General features: G+C 39.3%; 3 long non-coding RNA genes across 4 annotated transcripts in view; 2 read left to right on the forward strand and 1 right to left on the reverse strand.

Annotated features, from left to right (window-relative positions):
- LOC125625133 (uncharacterized) overlaps positions 1-19,766 on the forward strand; it is a 197,653-nt gene that overhangs the window by 13,069 nt on the left and 164,818 nt on the right. The window lies entirely within an intron of this gene.
- The window catches only part of LOC125625138 (uncharacterized), a 39,906-nt gene that overhangs the window by 12,119 nt on the left and 8,021 nt on the right, over positions 1-19,766 (forward strand). Inside the window, exon 2 of the long non-coding RNA XR_007353468.2 lies at positions 677-922. This is a non-coding gene — a long non-coding RNA (uncharacterized LOC125625138). The remainder of the gene's footprint in view (positions 1-676; positions 923-19,766) is intronic.
- LOC125625141 (uncharacterized) overlaps positions 1-19,766 on the reverse strand; it is a 102,207-nt gene that overhangs the window by 11,870 nt on the left and 70,571 nt on the right. The gene's annotated exons all lie outside the window — the stretch shown is intronic.

A 19,766-nucleotide genomic window follows, 5' to 3' on the forward strand; every position in this document is an offset into this window, starting at 1 on the left:
AGGAAATGAAAATCTTGTGCATATTTTGGAGTCGGGGGGAGAGAGAGAGAGACCCACAGTCACCAGTAATTTGTGTTTATAGTACTTTTCATCTAGGGGCTTCCCAACACTTTACAAATTGAAGTTAAAATAAGCTTCACTATTATCTCTGTGAACTAACGAGTATTCATCTGGTTTATATATGGGTAACCTGAAGCATAGAGGCTAAATGACCAGGGTCACACTGTGATTAAGGCATAGAGCCAGGAACAGAATCCAGTATTAACTTCTGTTCCTTGCTATAATCACTAGACCATACGGCCTCTCAATGAACACAACTGCTTTCTTCAATCAAGTTCCTACTTAAATATTTAGCGTGGGATTTTCAAAGGAGTTTAAGGGAGTTAGACACTCATATTCCATTGAAATTCAAGTCCCTTAGGCTTCTTTGAAATGGCTGTTCTTACCCTTAAAACTAGCATATGTACCATTTGTTCAGGGTGATGTAAAATGAAATCTCTGCACCTAGAGATTAGACAATGCTTTGCTATGATACAGGCTATTAGCCAGATGTCTTTGATGGGCACATATTGAGAGGGACAACTCACCAAGTCCACTGCCACTGGTGAGGCACTTCTAACATTACATTTGTATTTTTGTTTTGCTTTGTTTATTCCCTCATCTCCTGTTGTTACAGATGCCACATTACCTGTCTCAGTACCAGAGAGACATGACAAAATGTCTACCCAGATGCAAATGATAGAAGCAAAGATAACTTCTGATGAAAGGAATAGACTGAATTATGCAGTCTTTCTCTTGGATCAACCCAATGGCTCGGTGGTGGGGACATTGTATGGTGAACAAACCCGGGTTCAACACTGTGTGGACCATTATGGTCTGGGTATTCAGAAGCTGGATATGACATTTTTTGCCTTTAAGAGAGGTAAGGATGTGTGTGAGAGAGAGGATTGTAATGCATTGCTCATGATCATTCTCTTGGCTGGCTTACAACAGCAGAGAAACTGCAAAGGAGACATTCCTTTTCCTGCTGGGCCAAATGACATAGCCTGAAGCATGATTTGCCTATAGGATGGCAGGGAGGAGAATGAGGACATATGGGAGGTATGAAAATGAGAGTCAAGGAGGCAGTGGAAGATGATAATGACTTCCACACAACCCAGCAAAAATTCATAAGTAGCAATCTTGAAGGAATTGAAAAATGCTCAGTTGGTAGAAACCCTAGTGAGGGCAAAGAAGTCTGAGAGGGAACCCACTTTCTGATACTTGAGGTCAGGAGTGAAAATTAGAAAGAACAAGGAAGAGAAAACTAATATGGAAGTCTTGAATGAACACATTAAGACTGAGTACTAGGCTAAGGAACCAATAGCATGGCTGGATTAGTGCCATTAAACTTAACTAAACACTCGCATAGTTTCCAGTTTCAGCACACACAGGGTTGTATGGCACTTGGACTAGATTCCTCTTGGGAGTTGGTGTCTGTATTAGTTGCTCCAAAATCCTGGTAATGAACACGGAGGGGATACTCTCTGGACATTACTAAAACAGCAGCCTCTTCTTTAATTTTAACTTCACCCCTCTAAATTCAGCAGATACTGCATGTCAGCTAGTGGACAGATGTCAATACAAACTGGTAGTTACAAGGTTTAACCTCTGTGTAATGGCACCCACATTTCATCAGACCATTCAGCACATCTCTCCTTTCTGTTTCTTTTCTGTATGTAAAATATTTAAAGGCTTTTTTTTCCTTCAAGGAGGTTGAACACTGTAATATCATTTTTGTTCATGGACCAGTGAACACTCCAGCTTGTCAGTATTCAAATTACTATCAAACTGTTTAGTACCTGTCTAATTAAAACAGAACTCACTTGCTGATCCCTTCATGCTAAAGCAAATTAAATCCTAATAGGAAAAGTGATATATCATTTAGAGCAAAAGAAAATGAATAACTATAACATAACCACCTCCCTCACCATCTTTTTTTTCTTTTACAAGAAGTTGGGGAGGGGAATGGCAGGTGATGCATGCTCTCAAACAAAAGCATATGCATCACTGTAGTCTTCAGACAGCTCCTAGTGTTAGCAAAAAAAGCCTTCACTTGTAAAGAGGATGGAAATTTCCATCGCAAAAGGGGAGGATGGTACAGGGGTTTGGAGAAGGGGGAAGGGCAGAGGAAAAGAGGATGGATTAGAAAGAGAATATATCCCTGCAATGTTTAAAACTGAATGGAGAGTTTTTCACCATTACATCATCTGCAGCAGGAGGGGTGATCTTCCTTGGAATTCCCGGTACTCTTTGTTTGGCACCATTAAATTGTGCAAGTTTCCTAGGGAAAGGGGCCACCCTAGTCTGATACTCTTGGGTTATTGATAAAAATAGAACAGAGAATATCTCCTTGTTTTCATTCTATCTTAACAGTTCTTCCAAGTGGAGAATGGTCTGTTCTTCTTCCATTAACAAAGGGTCCACTTGTCCTGGGGTACTGACTTGTTCTATGAGGCCTTCAATTCTTTGCCTTTTTTTTCTCCCCTTCCTCTGACCCTTCCTCTTGCTGAGTTGTAGCATGTTGCCTCTGGCAAGGAATACTAATGAGCATCTCCTTTCAAGAGCTTATGCAGATTCCACTCTGTGAATCAGCTGGCAAGGGATGCTGTCCAAGTAACTTACTTAGAGTACTGCCCAGGGGCAGAGTGTATTGCTGCATGGCATGCCTCATTCCCTGGCCTGAGAATAAAAGGTCAAAGAGTCTATTTTCAATTCAGGGGCTCCTATGGTATGGAGGAAAGGAGTACTTGTGGCACCTTAGAGACTAACAAATTTATTAGAGCATAAGCTTTCATGAGCTACAGCTCACTTCATCGGATGCATACAGTGGAAAATATAGTGGGGAGATTTTATATACACAGATAACATGAAACAATGGGTGTTACCATACACACTGTAACAAGAGTGATCAGGAAAGGTGAGCTATTACCAGCGGGGGGTGGGGGAGGAACCTTTTGTAGTGATAATCAAGGTGGGCCATTTCCAGCACTTTACAAGAACAGTAGGAGGGGAAATAAACACGCTTCCTCAGCTCTCGTCCCCTAATGCCCCTACTCTACTTGCGCTACATTGATGACATCTTTCAGAGTTTCAGAGTAACAGCCGTGTTAGTCTGTATTCGCAAAAAGAAAAGGAGTACTTGTGGCACCTTAGAGACTAACCAATTTATTTGAGCATAAGCTTTCGTGAGCTACAGCTCACTTCATCGGATGCATACTGTGGAAAGTTTAGAAGATCTTATTATATACACACAAAGCATGAAAAAAATACCTCCTCCCACCCCACTCTCGTGCTGGTAATAGTTTATCTAAAGTGATCACTCTCCTTACAATGTGTATGATAATCAAGTTGGGCCATTTCCAGCACAAATCCAGGTTTTCTCACACACCCCCCCCACACACACACAAACTCACTCTCCTGCTGGTAATAGCTTATCTAAAGTGACCACTCTCCTTACAATGTGTATGATAATCAAGGTGGGCCATTTCCAACACAAATCCAGGGTTTAACAAGAACGTCTGGGGGGGGGGGGTAGGAAAAAACAAGGGGAAATAGGCTACCTTGCATAATGACTAAGCCACTCCCAGTCTCTATTCAAGCCTAAGTTAATTGTATCCAATTTGCAAATTAATTCCAATTCAGCAGTTTCTCGCTGGAGTCTGGATTTGAAATTTTTTTGTTGAAAATAGCGACTTTCATGTCTGTAATCGCATGACCAGAGAGATTGAAGTGTTCTCCGACTGGTTTATGAATGTTATAATTCTTGACATCTGATTTGTGTCCATTTACTCTTTTACGTAGAGACTGTCCAGTTTGACCAATGTACATGGCAGAGGGGCATTGCTGGCACATGATGGCATATATCACATTGGTGGATGTGCAGATGAACGAGCCTCTAATAGTGTGGCTGATGTTATTAGGCTCTATGACATCTACCAATGTGATATATGCCATCATGTGCCAGCAATGCCCCTCTGCCATGTACATGGGCCAAACTGGACAGTCTCTACGTAAAAGACTAAATGGACATAAATCAGACGTCAAGAATTATACCATTCAAAAACCAGTCGGAGAACACTTCAATCTCTTTGGTCACTCGATTACAGACCTAAAAGTGGCAATTCTTCAACAAAAAAACTTCAAAAACAGATTCCAACGAGAGACTGCTGAATTGGAATTAATTTGCAAACTGGATACAATTAACTTAGGCTTGAATAAAGACTGGGAGTGGATGTGTCATTACACAAAGTAAAACTATTTCCCCTTGTTTATTTCCCCTCCTACTGTTTTTGTAAACTGCTGGAAATGGCCCACCTTGATTATCACTACAAAAGGTTTTTTCCCTGCCCCCCCACCCCGCTCTCCTGCTGGTAATAGCTCACCTTTCCTGATCACTCTTGTTACAGTCTGTATGGTGACACCCATTGTTTCATGTTCTCTGTGTATATAAAATCTCCCCACTATATTTTCCACTATACGATGAAGTGAGCTGTAGCTCACTAAAGCTTATGCTCTAATAAATTTGTTAGTCTCTAAGGTGCCACAAGTACTCCTTTTCTTTTTATGGATACAGACTAACATGGCTGCTACTCTGAATCCTATGGTATGGCTGGCTTAGACAGAGCATTGAAGGATTCATTAAAGAAAAAATGAGGAAAAGCTTTTACAAATATACTTAAAGGCAAGGGAATGGGTGGCTCAGGGCTTGGTACTGGACTGCAGAACCTTTTAATTTTATGTTGCTGGTTCAAATCTAGCCCAAGTGAGAAAATAAGTAGAAAATGTAACCATATGAGAACTTGTACCTAGCCAATATGAAATGAATTTAGTGGTCTCAGTGCAGTTCTGAGTGGACAGTTGTCCACATTACAGATTTTCTAGTACAATTGGGCAACCTTCTTGAGAGTGACAGATGAAGTGTCAAGAGCTGAATGGGCCAGGTAAGTAGAACACACCAGAGAAACCATGGAGTGGCAGTTGTCGGAAATTGTGTACTTCCTCTGTTATGTGGATTAAAAAACTTCATTCACCAGTGACACTGTAAATAGAGTTATCTGTACATTTCCGAACCTAAAAAAGGATGTACTTTGAGTTTATCTGTAAATATGGGTGAAAGGTTTAGTTTTTTTGGTGGACGAGGAGGGTCTGATCCACACTGTTTTGCCTATCTGTAGACTTAAAAGAATGTAAAGACTTTTATAATGATGCCAGGGATTGAAAAAGTCAGTAGATAAATTTTATATATATTGCTGGTGTGGGAGAGAAATGATGGTCCAATGCTAGCCTGGGTTATGGGAGACCTGTGTTCAATTGCCTGCTCTTCTACCAACTTCCTCTGTGACCTTGGGCAAGGCACTTAGACTACGTCTACACTTTGAGCTGGAGATGTAATTTCCAGCTCAGATAGACATGCCCACGCTAGCGCTGATTGAGTGAGAGCACTAAACATAGAAAAGTAGCTGCAGCAGTGTGAGTGGCAGGACTGACTGGTCACCTGAGTACATGCTTTAGGTTTCAGATGGGATTGTACTTGGCGGCAGCTAACTTGTCACACCCCTGCTGATACACTTCTGTTTTTAGCACATCAACTCAATGAGAGGTAGTCTACTCAAGCTGGAAATTGTACCTTAGTCTCTCTGTGCCTCAGTTCCCTGTCTGTAAAATAGGGATAATACTGCCCTACCACCCAGGGTGTTGGGTAGAATACATACATTAAAGGATTTGAGGTCCAATACTGCAGGGATCAGGGCCATATAAATAGCTAACATTGAGTCTGAAAACTAAACTTTTCCAAATCACAGGATATGGAGTCAGGGTATCCTGGTTCTTCCCCTGGCAGAGTGGTCACACGCAAGTCACTTAGTCTCTCTGTTTCTGCATCTGTAAAATGGGAGTCATCTACTTTTATCACAGTGTTTTATAGTATTTTATTAAGTTTTTAATAAACTACAGTCCCCTGAGCATATTGGCAGGATATTGCCCTAGAAATAAAAGTTATTAAAATTATATTGATAACGTTTTATTTTGTAGCCATGTCGCTGCCTGGATCTTAGAGTGACAAGGTGGGTGAGGTAATATCTTTTATTGGACCAACTTCTGTTGGTGAGAGAGACATGCTTTCAAGCTACATAGAGCTCCTCTTCAGGTCTGGGAAAGGTGCCAAAGCCATGTCTACACTAGAGAGCTTTCAGGGGCACAGCAATACCGATGCAGCTGTGCTGCTGTAAGATCTCTTGTGTAGCTGCTCTATGCTGACAGGAGAGAGCTCTCCTATCCACATAATTAAACCATCCCCAATGAGCAATGGTACCTCTGTCAGCAGGAGAAACTCTCCTGATGACGTAGCGCTGTGCACACTACCCCTTATGCCGGCATAATTTATGTCTCTCAGGGCATGGAATATTCACACCCCTGTGTGACATAAGTTTGCTGACATAGCCTAAGAGTGTCACAGCCAAATATAAGATCAAACAGATACTTTAGCATAAGTAGTTAGCTTACATTTTAAGGCAGTGGTCTCCAAAGCGGGGTGCACGCACCCAAGGGGGTGCGCAAGACGATCCATTGGGGGCCACTGGAGCAAAAGGGTGGTGCCGCAGGAGGAGCGCCACGGGGGGTGGGGGGAAGAGGGCGGCTGGAGGAGCGCCGCCCTAAGATTGGCTGGAATGCCGCCCCTTACAGCGTGCCGCCCTAGGCACGTGTTTCCTACGCTGGTGCCTGGAGCCAGCCCTGCGCGGTATCCTGAGGGAAGGGTGGGAGTTCCACAGCGCAGAGGGGTTGATGGGGCTCCCTCACTCATTCGTTCGCTTTCAGCGTATTGCAGTTTACGTGTGTCCGGTGAAATGGATTTACGGATTATATTATCTAGTTTTAACTAAACTAACTCTCATAAAATGGACAAGTGGCTTAAAAAGATTCCTGCAAAGAAACCGCAGATTGAAGATAATACTAATAATGCGAGCACAAGTGAACAACAAGAAAATGGCAGAGCCGACAGTTCTCCTACTCCTAGTACGAGCTCTTCATCAGCCACATTACGAGGTAAAAACAATGATGATCTAATCAGATCTGACAAGAAGTCGGCCAATAAAATTCGAAATTATCAAGAAGACTATTTGAAATATGGATTTACATCCACTATCGTTAACGATGAACCTCATCCTAAGTGTATATTGTGCCTTGAGATATTAGCTAATGATAGTATGAAGCCATCACAATTCGCAAGACATTTAAAAACTAAGCATCCAGAAAATGAAGACAAACCTCTACAATTTTTTCAGCGATGTTTAAAGTCATGCAATACTCAATCCAGTACTTTACAAAATTTCACCAAACTTAATGATAAATGTTTAGAAGCCTCTTTTGAGGTTTCTTACTTAATAGCGAAAGACAAAAAGCCGCATACCATTGGGGAAACACTCATTCTTCCTGCCGCGGTAAAAATAGATGAAATAATACATGGAAAACAATATGGCGACAAACTAAAATTCATTCCTTTGTCAGCAAATACTGTTGGAAGACGCATAGAAAACATTGCTGAAGATTTGAAGAAACAAGTATTAGAACACATTACGCAGTGTGGGAGGTTTGCTATACAGTTGGATGAAAGTACAGATGTTTCTAACACGTCTCAACTTATGGTATTTGCTAGATTCTGTTTCAATAATGAAATACACGAAGAACTACTTTTTTGTGAGCCACTAAAGGAAAGATGTACTGGAGAAGATATATTCTCAACAGAAAATGACTTCTTTAATAAAAACAGTGTTTTATGGGAAAAACTATGTAAGTGTAACCACTGATGGAGCGGCTGCTTTGACTGGAATGGAATAAAGAAAGGATTCCGGGATAAGGTTACCGAGATAGCACCACACGTGAAATTCATTCACTGCATCATTCATAGGCAAGCTATTGCAGCAAAGAAGTTGGAGCCAGAAGTGCACAAAGTGCTACAGGATGTCATTGATGTGGTTAATTTTATAAAAACAAGACCTTTAAATAGTAGAATCTTTGCAATACTTTGTAATGAGATGGGGAGTGACCACAAAAATCTTTTATACCACACAGAGGTTCGCTGGTTATTTCATGGCAAAGTGCTTAAAAGAGTTGTCGAACTTAAAGATGAGTTACACATTTTTCTTTTACAAAAAGACAAGTATTCCAAATTTGCTGACCTTTTCTATGATGACAAGTGGCTGTCAGTAGTATGCTACCTAACAGATATTTTCGAAAAAATAAACACACTTAATCTGTCCCTTCAAGGCAAAGGTGACGATTTAACAATGAGTGAGAAAATAATTGCTTTTCGAAAGAAACTCGTGCTATGGAGAGAGCATTTTGAAAACAGATGTTTGGAAATGTTTCCATCGTTATGTAATTTTGTTGCCGAAAACGATGTAAGTGTGTCACCTGTAAAAACTCTCATATCTGCACACTTAAAAAACCTTGGAAACAGAATTTTCTAACCTGTTTAAAAATCTTCCAAATGAAGAGTTTCAATGGATTTTGAACGCATTTGTTAAAAATATAAAAACGCAACACCTTCTGATTAGTTTGCAAGAACAACTGATTGACATCAGGGAAGATGGAAATTTACTAGCCGAATTTCAACAAAAACTTTTGCATAATTGGTGAATGGGATTGAAAAATGAGTATCATGATGTAGTAAGCACAGCCAACAATGCACTTCTTCCTTTTGGATCTACATATCTTTGTGAGGCATCTTTTTAAGCTATGACAGCCATTAAAACCAAGGTGAAAAATAAACTGAACTTAGAACCAGACCTTCGAATTGCTGTATCTCAAAGTGTTAAACCAAGATTTTCAAAAATAATGAAGTATATTCAATCACATTGCTCTCACTAAAATATTAATAATAATATTTTTAGTGAGAGCAAAAAGTTTTTTTGTACCGTTAATAAATAAAATTTAAAAAATTATTTTAAAAATATTGTTTTTCATCTTTATCTCATCCTTTTTTAATTTCTATTTTTTGTGTATGTTTTATAATGTACATAATATATTAGTACAGTAGTACATATATATAATTTATACATAAATAAATATACATATATTGGGGGTGCATGCTCAAAATTTTTTTACTGATAGGGTGTGAAATCAAAAAAGTTTGGAGACCACTGTTCTAAGGGAACATTCAAGGTGAAGTGGCCTGTTAACGCCCCTTTAGTCATAGGAGAATCCCCATCCAATCACATCCCAGGGTTTTCCCTAGAGGACCATCCTTATTCCAGCCCCAGATTTCTCCATCTAGAATTTAGTTAAGGTTTGTAGAGCACTTTGAGCATCTCGGAAGAAACTGCTTCTACCAATGCCTAAGTATTATTGCTGTTAACATATAACAACACCAGAATTAAATTACTCCAAGAATATTCATTAATTTGACACCAATTGGCAGGAACTGATCACTATATTGAGGTGTCTCAAGTTATTGTTACTCTTCCCCAAAATGACTTGTTAGAAAGCAGTAAGTAGAAAACTGGATGTAATGATGCCTTTGAAAATATTTAGGGGTTGTATTTTTGATTCACACCCTAATGGCAATTGATGTCAGCAGAATCATACAGGTTAGAGTGTAAAACACCTATTGGGTTACAGCAGTGTAGGACTGTTCCTTACAGTATATTCTCAAGTGTTTTGTCTTGTCTAGTTTTAACTTACTCAAACAGTTGAGGCTTCTCTAGGGAGTCTTTCCCACAGTCTGGCATACCTCGCCATTAAGAAATATTTCCTTCTGTTCATCCTAAATTTTCCTCTGCTTATTTTTATCCCGTTAGTTCTACTTCATCCCCTGGGAACACTAAACAGTTCCTCTTCCTTACTGGTGTTTACAACCTTCAAATACATGTACATGATTATTGTATCCCTCCCTATCCTTAGTCCTCATGCCTTTCCTCCCCATCTCCTTAATTTCTCCTCCTCAATTGAATCTCTCCAGTTTTGTGACGTCTTTCTGGTATTGGGGCACCCACAACTGAGTTCATTATTTTAGGAGTGGCCTCACCAGTGTCATGTAGAGATAAACTAGTATTGTTCTGATCCATGACATGATGCTTCTGTTTGGGTACTCCAAAACACATTAGCTTCTCTTGCTGTCTTATTTCAGCAGGAGTTCTGATTCCACAAGTTCATGCACTTAGAGTTAGGCATGTGTATAAGTACCTTGTTGAAGTGGGGCCACGTATATGAGAGGAAAAATGGAGCCTTTAGTGGAGGTGAGAGACTCTGCAGGATCTTTGTGGCAGTGGGAGAAATATATTGTCCTGGGCTTGCCATCTAACCCCATTTCATTTTGTGATTACATTATAAGTACCATACCTTATTATTATGGGAAAATATTACTCTTTCCAATCAGTCAAGTGCTTTGCATGGAAACGTGCTAGACTGAGTAGCTGAGGAGGTCTGGTGGAACAATGTGCTTCATATGGTTTTAGGATTCCTGGAAGCGAGGAACCTTCAGGACTAATGAAAACCATAAATATAAAAACACTTTTTGTATCTCTACAGTACCTTTCACTGAAGGATCTCCGAGCACTTAAAAGTATGTTAATTAGTTAAACCTCCCAGCAATCCTGCAGGGGAGGTATGTAGTATTGTACCCATTGACAGATAGATATGTTGATTACATTAAGGCGAAGGACAACATGTTCAAAGTGACCACTGATTTTGAACACCACAGTGTTTGGGTGCCCAATTTGAGTAGGATGTCTCAAGTTGGACATCCAAGATCAGTGGCTGCTTTTGAAAAGTTGAAAATTTGTCTGCATACTGCTTGTTTAACACCCCATAGTGAGTCTCTGGTAGATCTACAAACAAAAGCCTTGAGCCCTGATCCCCAGTTCTGAGCACTACCTAACACTTTCTTCAGAGAAATGTGGTTATGCATTCACCTGACTGCTTTATTTTGCAAGGTTTTATTAAACTCTCCCATTCCTTTTAGTCACTGGTTTGTAATGCACTTTATTAATTCTCTCCTATTAATCGTATAAAATACAACTAACCTCCAAATTCAGGACTGGAATTCCGAACCATTCATTAGGTAGATTAAAGGGAATGTGGTAGGCTTCTGAGGTGACAGTTAAAGCTTAGCAGCAGGTTAGGGCTAATTTTTCATAATCTTTTCTTTTATGCTTTTGTTAATGAAGGATAAATGTTTGAGTCGAGTTATTTAATTCATCTGATCACTCTGAGGAGATTAGTTCTCAGACAATTGTCTTTTCTTTTTCTTTTTTTTAAAGTTCAGGATAAAAAAAAGGTTCAGAGAAAAGTTGTTGCTAGACTTTCTCATAGCAACAAATGGTTCATTTTATTTTTTAAAGGTTATATATAGTGTAAGTCAAGAGGTGCTCATGTGTGATAACCGTCTAGTATTCTGCAGGCTGGGTATGATAGATATCTTATTGTCCTTCTAAACTAAGAGTGGGTAAATGCTGGTAGATTGATTAGGCTGTAATTTTTGTGGGTGTAAGTGGATGAAACTCTGTTGAAGTCAATGGATCTGTGCCCATGTACAACAGCAGGGAATTTAATCCATTACCTTTAATAATAATAATAATTAATAATAAATATTTAGCCCCTATATAGAGCTTTTCTGATGAGGATCTCAAGGTGTCTCACAAATATTAAGGACTGGATGGTACCTTTAGGGTCTTTCTCCTATATTGGTGGTGGTGCAATGCTGCATTGTCCTAGTAGGAGCTCCAGAAAGCACCATGCCTAAGAGAGACACAATTCTTGCTAGAGGTCCTCAGCTGACGGGGAAACATGGCTGCTGTGCTGCTTTTAAGAGGATGCAGCAGGTGCCCCCCTCTTCTGGCAGGGTGGAAAAGATGGTGGAACCGTAGCCCTAATGCCACCCTGTCCTATTAGTTCTCAAGTAAGTGCGAAGACTCTGATCAGGGTTGGCCACTGAGGCAAAGCTCCACGGGAGTAAGGGTGGCAGATTTGGTCCCCGAGTTAAGATTTCTGAGGTTGGCTCATTTTTTAACTCTCTTATAATGAGAGCTTTGGGGGCATGGGGTGTGTCAAATCCTGTGCCCCACTTGTGCACGATTAAAGAGTATTTTAGCTTTTTATTCCCTAACAGAACCCTGAAGATGCTTGGGCCCACTGTGGGTAAAGTGTGTGTGTGTGTGTATAAAATGGGGGTCAGGCATTAGGGTTGGATGCTTGGAGCTGATTTGGTGGGACAGGGACTGGTGGTAAATGATCTCTTTGCATTATGAATCCCCATTCCTCTGAAAAGTCCTAAGGAAAACAGCCTTTTATAGATGGGGTAACTGTAGAGAGAAATTCAGTCCAATATTACGTCAAAGTTGGGAATAGGAAATGGTTAGTTTGAAGATCATCCTCCTTTTCATACCTACCAGTTACAGTGTCTACCTAAAAAATGAGGTCCACCAAGAAGCAGAAGAAACCAGTATAATTTGGGTGAACATCAGATAAACATCTAAATTTGTGGCTTACATCCTTGACAAAAATATACCTTCATCCTTTACATGTTTGCCTATCACTGGCTGTTACATTTCAAAGCTAATAGAGATTTAATTTACATTCCCTGGGCCTGATTGCCCTCTCAGACCAGTTCTACACCAGTTCATCTCCATTGACTTCAATGGAATTACTCCTTATTTATGTGTGTGTGTAAACAGAGAGGAATCCATTTATTTTATTTATTTGTACAATACCCAGGGTGAAGGTCTTATGTACTGTGTGGAAGCTGAATCTAATTTTTGCATCAAGGCCCTCGAGTGTCTGTGACGTTCTGTTGAATTCTGAGTAAAGCGGGAAATTCTGTGACAGCTTCAAGTAAATTCTAGTTCAGTCACTTTTATTGAATTAAAAATGTGTAAATGAGCTATACAATCAGTACAGTAATCCTCGTAGTTTAGGCTACTATCAAATACAATTCATTTTATGCTTCCCCTACATTTTCAATATGTCAGAGAATTCTGTACTGTTAATGTATAGTTACATTTTAGAAATTGTCATAGGGAATGCTTAAGACTGTGTAGGAGACGTTTGAGATTTATGTTACCCAGGAAAGGAAGCAATTTGTGTTTGGGGCATCCAGCAGATGCTATAAGCAATGGGGAGGGGATGTATCTGCTCTCTTCCTCCCCCTTTTGTTTTAGCTCAAAGGTTACTTGACGTTATTTGAGGGGGTTTAAACTCTTTGGCTCAGATCCTCAAAGGTATGAGTAGGGCCCTTCGTTTTCAATTTTTATTTTATTTATCTTTTCCTGGGAATTTCTTGCTGTTTATTACTACAAAACAACAAAAACAGGTGGAAAAAACTATTAATAATTTTTCTGGGTAAATATTGGGGTTTATTTTGATGGACGGAAGGACGGGAAAAAAGTATTCAGGAGGGAGTTCAATGTGATTTGCTGCAGAACTAAAACAGAACTCAAAACACAATTCCACTTCTGAGTTTAAGAATATAATATATCTGTAATCCCCAAATAAAACTTTTCATTTGAATATACAGTTTACTGTTGTAGACTTAGAACTGTTAGCCTACAAATATTTACATTTAATAATTGGGCCATACCATTTGCAGAGCATACACTCAACTTCATCCTTTTCTCCTGATTTTGTTTTTTACTTTCAAATACTTCTTTGTGTTCTGAAATGTATTCTGATACTGATTTTCATTTTCTTCCCATTTTAGTGTGTCAGATCTTTAAACCGTTTTCTGCTAACAGCTTGACATGTGTACATGGTGGGCGTGAGATTCATCAGTATGTTCAGATGCGTACACACTTCAGAGTTTGTTTATTGTGTGTATCTTCTAGACTAATACATATCCTTATTTCAACAGGCAGCTTTGCATATACACACATACTAATTTATTATCATAATACATATATCTCATGTAATGTATTGTATTTTCCTAATAAAACAAGTTACTTTTTATATATTTGAATGATACAAAAGTAGGGTGAAAATCAGGAAAAAAAAGAATAATACTTTTTGTAGAACCTGGTACTTTTTTTTTTTGGTAAAAATTGGTTTAAACTGAAAATGAAGGTGCTTAGGTATTAGGCATCTCACTCCCATTGAGGATCTGGTCCCTAGTTCTCTTCCCCAGCTGGATCTGGCTGTCCCACTGTCCCTGCCACAGTATTCAGCTCTGCATCTTGGATCAACACATCAGCTAACCATTTCTGCAATGCCAGTCACAGCTGGAAATAGTTAACAATATTGGCATTTGAATGTTCATAATTAGGTTTCAGATTTAGCCTCCCACTGGGATGAATGGGACTTCTCACACGTCTCAGAGAGATTCTCAGGAAGATGATTCTTCATTGGTTTATAGTATCATAGAAACATAGGGCTAGAGGGATCTTGAGAAGTCATCAAGTCCAGCCCCCTGCACTGTGGCAGGACCACATAAACTTAGACCATCCTTGACAGGTGTTTGTCCAATTTGTTTTTAAGAGTTTCCAGAGATGGGGACTTCATAACCTCCCTTGGAAGCCTATTCCAGAGCTAAACTACCTTTGGAGTTGGAAAGTTTTCCTAATATCAAACCTAAATCTCCTTTGCTGCAGATTAAGTCCATTAGTTTTTGTCGTACCTTCAGTGGACATGGAGAACAGTTGATCACGGTCTTCTTCATAACAGCCCTTAACATACTGGGAGACTGTCTCCCCCCGTCTTCTGTTCTCAAGACTAAACATGCCCAGTTTTGTTAAACTTTCTTTATAGGTCAGGTTTTCTAAACCTTTTATCATTTTTGTTGCTGTCCTTTAGACTTTTTTTCAATTGGTCTGCATCTTTCCGAAACTGTGGTGCCCAGAATTGGACACAGTACTCCAGCTGGGGCGTCACCAGTGCTGAGTAGAGTGGGACAATTATATTCAGATAATTTTTGTTATTTGTCATTGGTAGCACCCAGAGCACTCAACTGAGGTCGGAGCCTTATTGTGCTTGGTGCTGTACAAACACAGAGTAAGAAGCAACCCCTGCCCAAAAAAGCTTACAATCTAAGTACAATGTGGACACAAGAACAAATGGATATAAACTGGTCATTGGGAAGTTTAGCCTTGAAATTAGACGAAGGTTTCTAACCATCAGAGGAGTGAAGTTTTGGAATAGCCTTCCAAGAGAAGCAGTGGGGGCAAAAGACCTATCTGGCTTTAAGATTAAACTCGATAAGTTTATGGAGGAGATGGTATGATGGGATATCATGATTTTGGCAATTAATTAATCTTTAAATATTCATGGTAAATAGGCCCAATGACCTGTGATGGGATGTCAGATAGGGTGGGATCTGAGTTACTACAGAGAATTCTTTCCTGGGTATCTGGCTGGTGAATCTTGCCCATATGCTCAGGGTTTAACTGATCGCCATATTTGGGGTCGGGAAGGAATTTTCCTCCAAGGCAGATTGGAAGAGGTCCTGGAGGTTTTTCGCCTTCCTCTGTAGCATGGGGCACGTGTCACTTGCTGGAGGATTCTCTGCTCCTTGAAGTCTTTAAACCACAATTTGAGGACTTCAGTAGCTCAGACCTAGGTGAGAGGTTTTTTGCAGGAGTGGGTGGGTGAGATTCTGTGGCCTGCGTTGTGCAGGAGGTCAGACTAGATGATCATAATGGTCCCTTCTGACGTTAATATCTATGAATCTATGAATTTACACAGGTCAGAGAAAGGGTGGGAGGGGTAACAGAGGCACAGAGAGAGAAAATGATGTTCCTAGGTCACATAGCAGGACAGTAGCAGCGCCAGAATTAGAACCAAGTTGTCTGACTCCCAGTTGAGTGGCACATCTGCTTCTGGAAAGTTTTCTTCACAATCATGAGAGGTAGAAACTAAATATTTTTTAAAAAGAAAAGTTAAATTCTTCTCTACAATTCTTCAGTAAGGGATGGATTCTGGAGCAAATTTTGCAGCTATGAAATAGCAAAATAAATGGGGCTTACATATGGCTAACAATTATGGCTATTGAAGGTATGTTCTGAATATTTCATAACTGAATGGCTATTCACTATTTTGTTAGCCTCATGGGTGGCCATCAAATTAATACAACCTTTCTGGGACTTCACAATGGCCTATCATTTTCTTTCTGGAAAATCCATGAATGGTTGAATTCACAAAATTTCAACTTGAGATCTCTGAGGCTGAAAGCATAGTTTTGAATCCTCCTTCAGTGCAAACATGAAACACAAAAACAGAACATGTCAATCATGGTGATACTTTCTGTGTTTTGTCTTGACCTTGTATAATGTTAGACAAATGGCATCATGGGCCATGTTATGTTAAGGTTTGTTGTTCTACATTTCATAATATCATAGAAGCTTCAGATATAAAAAACGGATTAGGTCATGCAGTCCATCCTCTTAAATGTGAAAAATACCTTTACAATATCCATGGTCTTTGTTTTAAAGAAACAAATGTTTTCTTTTCTTCATATTTTTCCCTTACTCTTTTTCTACTTTAGAGCTAAAATTTAGGGAATGAATATAAATGGAATTTAAATATGGCACATCCAATCAGAATGCCAGAAAGGGAGTATTGTCTAGGGTTTAGAGCAGGAGACTAGGTATTAGGACTCTTGGGTTCTATTCCCAGATCGACCACTGACTCGCTGATTCTGTGTGAATTTAAATTATGCAGCTGTCTCTCTCATTTATACATTGCAGATATCCTAGCTATCTGGGGCAAATTCAGCCTTGGTGGAAGTGGGCAGAACTCCTTATAATTTCAATGGGAGTGCTTCTTGCTTACACCAGGGCTGAGTTTTCTCTCTGTGGAAGAAGCATGGACTGAACTGTTGTGTCAAAAATGGGGTGTCGTACCAAAATCTTGTCTAACATATGTTTATTTTCTAACATAAAAGATTACATTAGACGATGATACTGGCAAGACTTGCTTACACAGATGCTATTGGTAGTTTAGATAAATAGTAACGCCTAGGATGCCAGATGTTGTGATTCATCCCTAATACTTACCAAACTATACTGCATATTACATCAGGGGCTACTGGTTATTTATTTTTCAGCCCAGTAGAATCCCTAATTGCCTATTTCCCCACCTCCCCTATTACTCTCTCTTTGTCTCAGCCGCTTTTCTTCCCCCCTGCATTCATACTCACTTTGGCCTGAAGGATGGAGAAATTTGATAGTTCATCCAGGGATCAGACACCTTAGGCCAATGGTTTTCAAGTTTTACATAATGTTTACTGATGGCTACCAACTCATTTCCCATTTTCCTATGGGCGGGTGGGGGAGTGTGTATGAGGAGAAAAACAGAAAACCTTTGCCAAAAAGCATTCTGTGGTGGATACTAAAATAAGTCAGGTAGCAGATGTCCAATCCAAACTTTGGTGGGTAATTAGCAGATTCAATATCCAAAAGAAGCAGGTAATTGTTGTGATTCATGAATCCTTTTCCAGGGCAGATACTTTACAGCTTGCAGATATTTCTCTAATGAGGGAGGATATCGTTAGCGCTGAGCGGTAAAACACTGTTTTCTTAGTGCTTGAGAAGAATGGCAGGTTTTTTTCTTTAGGGATGTTCTTGGCATAGAGTGTTCTTGTTCTTTTCTTTGTTATTTCTTGGAAGTCTTCTGAAAACTATTGATGCAGTATGCAAATTCAATACAGGAAATGTAATGTTAGATAAGTGTAATGGACCTCTTATTCAAAGGAGTTTTCTTTCTTTTTTTCTTTTTCTTTTTCCTGAAATTTAAATCAATACAATTGTATACTTTCTCTGCAAAAAGTCTGAGGAAAATACCATAAAGATTAGGTTGTAAAAGGAAACTGAGAAATTAGACAAGTACTAATAAAAATAAAGATACTGTTCCCACTGAAAATACACAACATGAGAATGATTTGCTGAGGAGTAAATGCCTGTCTTTGTTATTGCTAAACTTAGAGGTCTAGATATGGAAAGAAGAGAATGGAAGATGTGAGAGAAGTTATAAGGCTATCACTCCTTCCTTCTTTTCTTTTCAGTATAATTTCAAAATATAGTGGGGAGGAGTCAGGAAACCTAGCAACCAAAACACTGCAGAAGTGAAAAGATTACAAATGTAAAACTATTAATAAAAGCTAGATTTACTACTGCATTTTCTTACTGAATAGCACAGTGTGTCCACACAATATTATGAATCGTGTCTTGCTACATTGGATAAACCTGCAATTTGCAATATTTTTGCATGCAGAGGTGCCCATGTGCTTTTTGCGAAAGCCGACGAGGTTTTTTTTTAGGGGGATTCTGCTGAATATAACTGCTTCTGTTTAAATAAACCACTGGAGCAGAGCACAAGAAGAGGAACCCAACAGCTTGTGCTGGTGGTGGCATTTGGCCACTTTAGAAACCATTTCCAGGCAGTTTTCTTTTGGCTTTTCCATTCAGACTGCTCTTTGCTTTCTATTATTCTCTCCTTTCTCTGTATCTCTCCTCTTTGTTGTCTTGAAAACAGTAGGTCTGATGTAAATCAGCAGTCACTCCACTGAAGTCAATGATATCACAATAGTATAACTGAGAGACCAAATCTAATTTATTTCACATTCTTTGTCTCTTTCCTATTTGCCCTATTCTCTGTTATCTACCCCTTCTCTATGTCCCAAGTTCTGTAGTCTCTTCCCCTTTTCTTCCTCAGTCTCCTGCCTTTCCCATTCTTTTTCACCCTCTCCTTATTTTCCAGTTAATACGTATAGTACCTGTATCAGTCATTGCCATTACTACTGGCAAGTATCTGCCATTTACTAACAGAAGTAAAACTTTCTAACAGAGCCCAAAAGATCCACAGAAAAGAAAACTAGTCTGTAGCGGTGACAATGAGCAGAGATGCATGAATAATTGATTTTTTTGAGTCAGTGGCCAAACTGGGAAGAAAAAGAAATCAGTTTGTTTCAAACGGAAACGAATATTTTGGGTTTTCTCACTAAAATGAGAAGGTTTTGATTGTCGATTGAAAACGAAATGCCAGTTCAGAAATGTTGATTTGAAATGAAATGTCAAAACAAATTGTTCTGACATTTCTGAAGGTTTTGTGTTCAAGTTGGTTGTTTTGGGAGGGAAGAGGTAGTGGTTGGCAACACTATTCACAGAATTCAACCCAAATTTGTGAATAGTTTCAGTACCCCGAAAATGCATTTTTGGCAATTTACTATTTGCCAATATTTTTGGTCCAGCTGTAACAATGAGGGCATGATTTATAATATAGCAGCTGGTCTTGGAGAGGCATCTTCTTCAAGAATTTGGAGGGGAGATATTTACTGAGCCATGCATCACCACTTCACTGTAGCTTCATGCGCCTTTCATTGTATTTTCTTTGCTATGTGTCGATACTTTCACTGACCGTCTGTAACTTCATGGGGGAGGGGGAGGCTGTGTTGTGCTTGCAATGACTAGCACTGTGTGGAAGAGGGCATTTTGAGTATTACCCAATCCTACCTATTTTTAAAGGGTTTCAGTTGTACTAATACAAATCAAGAAAAATTAGCAGATTTATGTGCAAAATCATTCCAGTTCAGTGTGAAGGTTTATTTACAAACGCTAATGAGTTCAGCAAATTGTACCACAGAATGACTGACTGAAAAAAATCTCTCCTGAAAAGATAAAGATGACATTTTCTATGCATGTTTTTGTATCATCCTGGCAATGTTTTTTTTCTATCAAAAGCCATCTTCTTTCCAACATTTCCTCAAGGGTCAAAACCAGTATTTCACCCATATCAATTTTCTCATGTTC

This window comes from Caretta caretta, chromosome 1, assembly GCF_965140235.1.
Source record: "Caretta caretta isolate rCarCar2 chromosome 1, rCarCar1.hap1, whole genome shotgun sequence".
Classification (NCBI taxonomy): Eukaryota; Metazoa; Chordata; order Testudines; family Cheloniidae; genus Caretta; species Caretta caretta.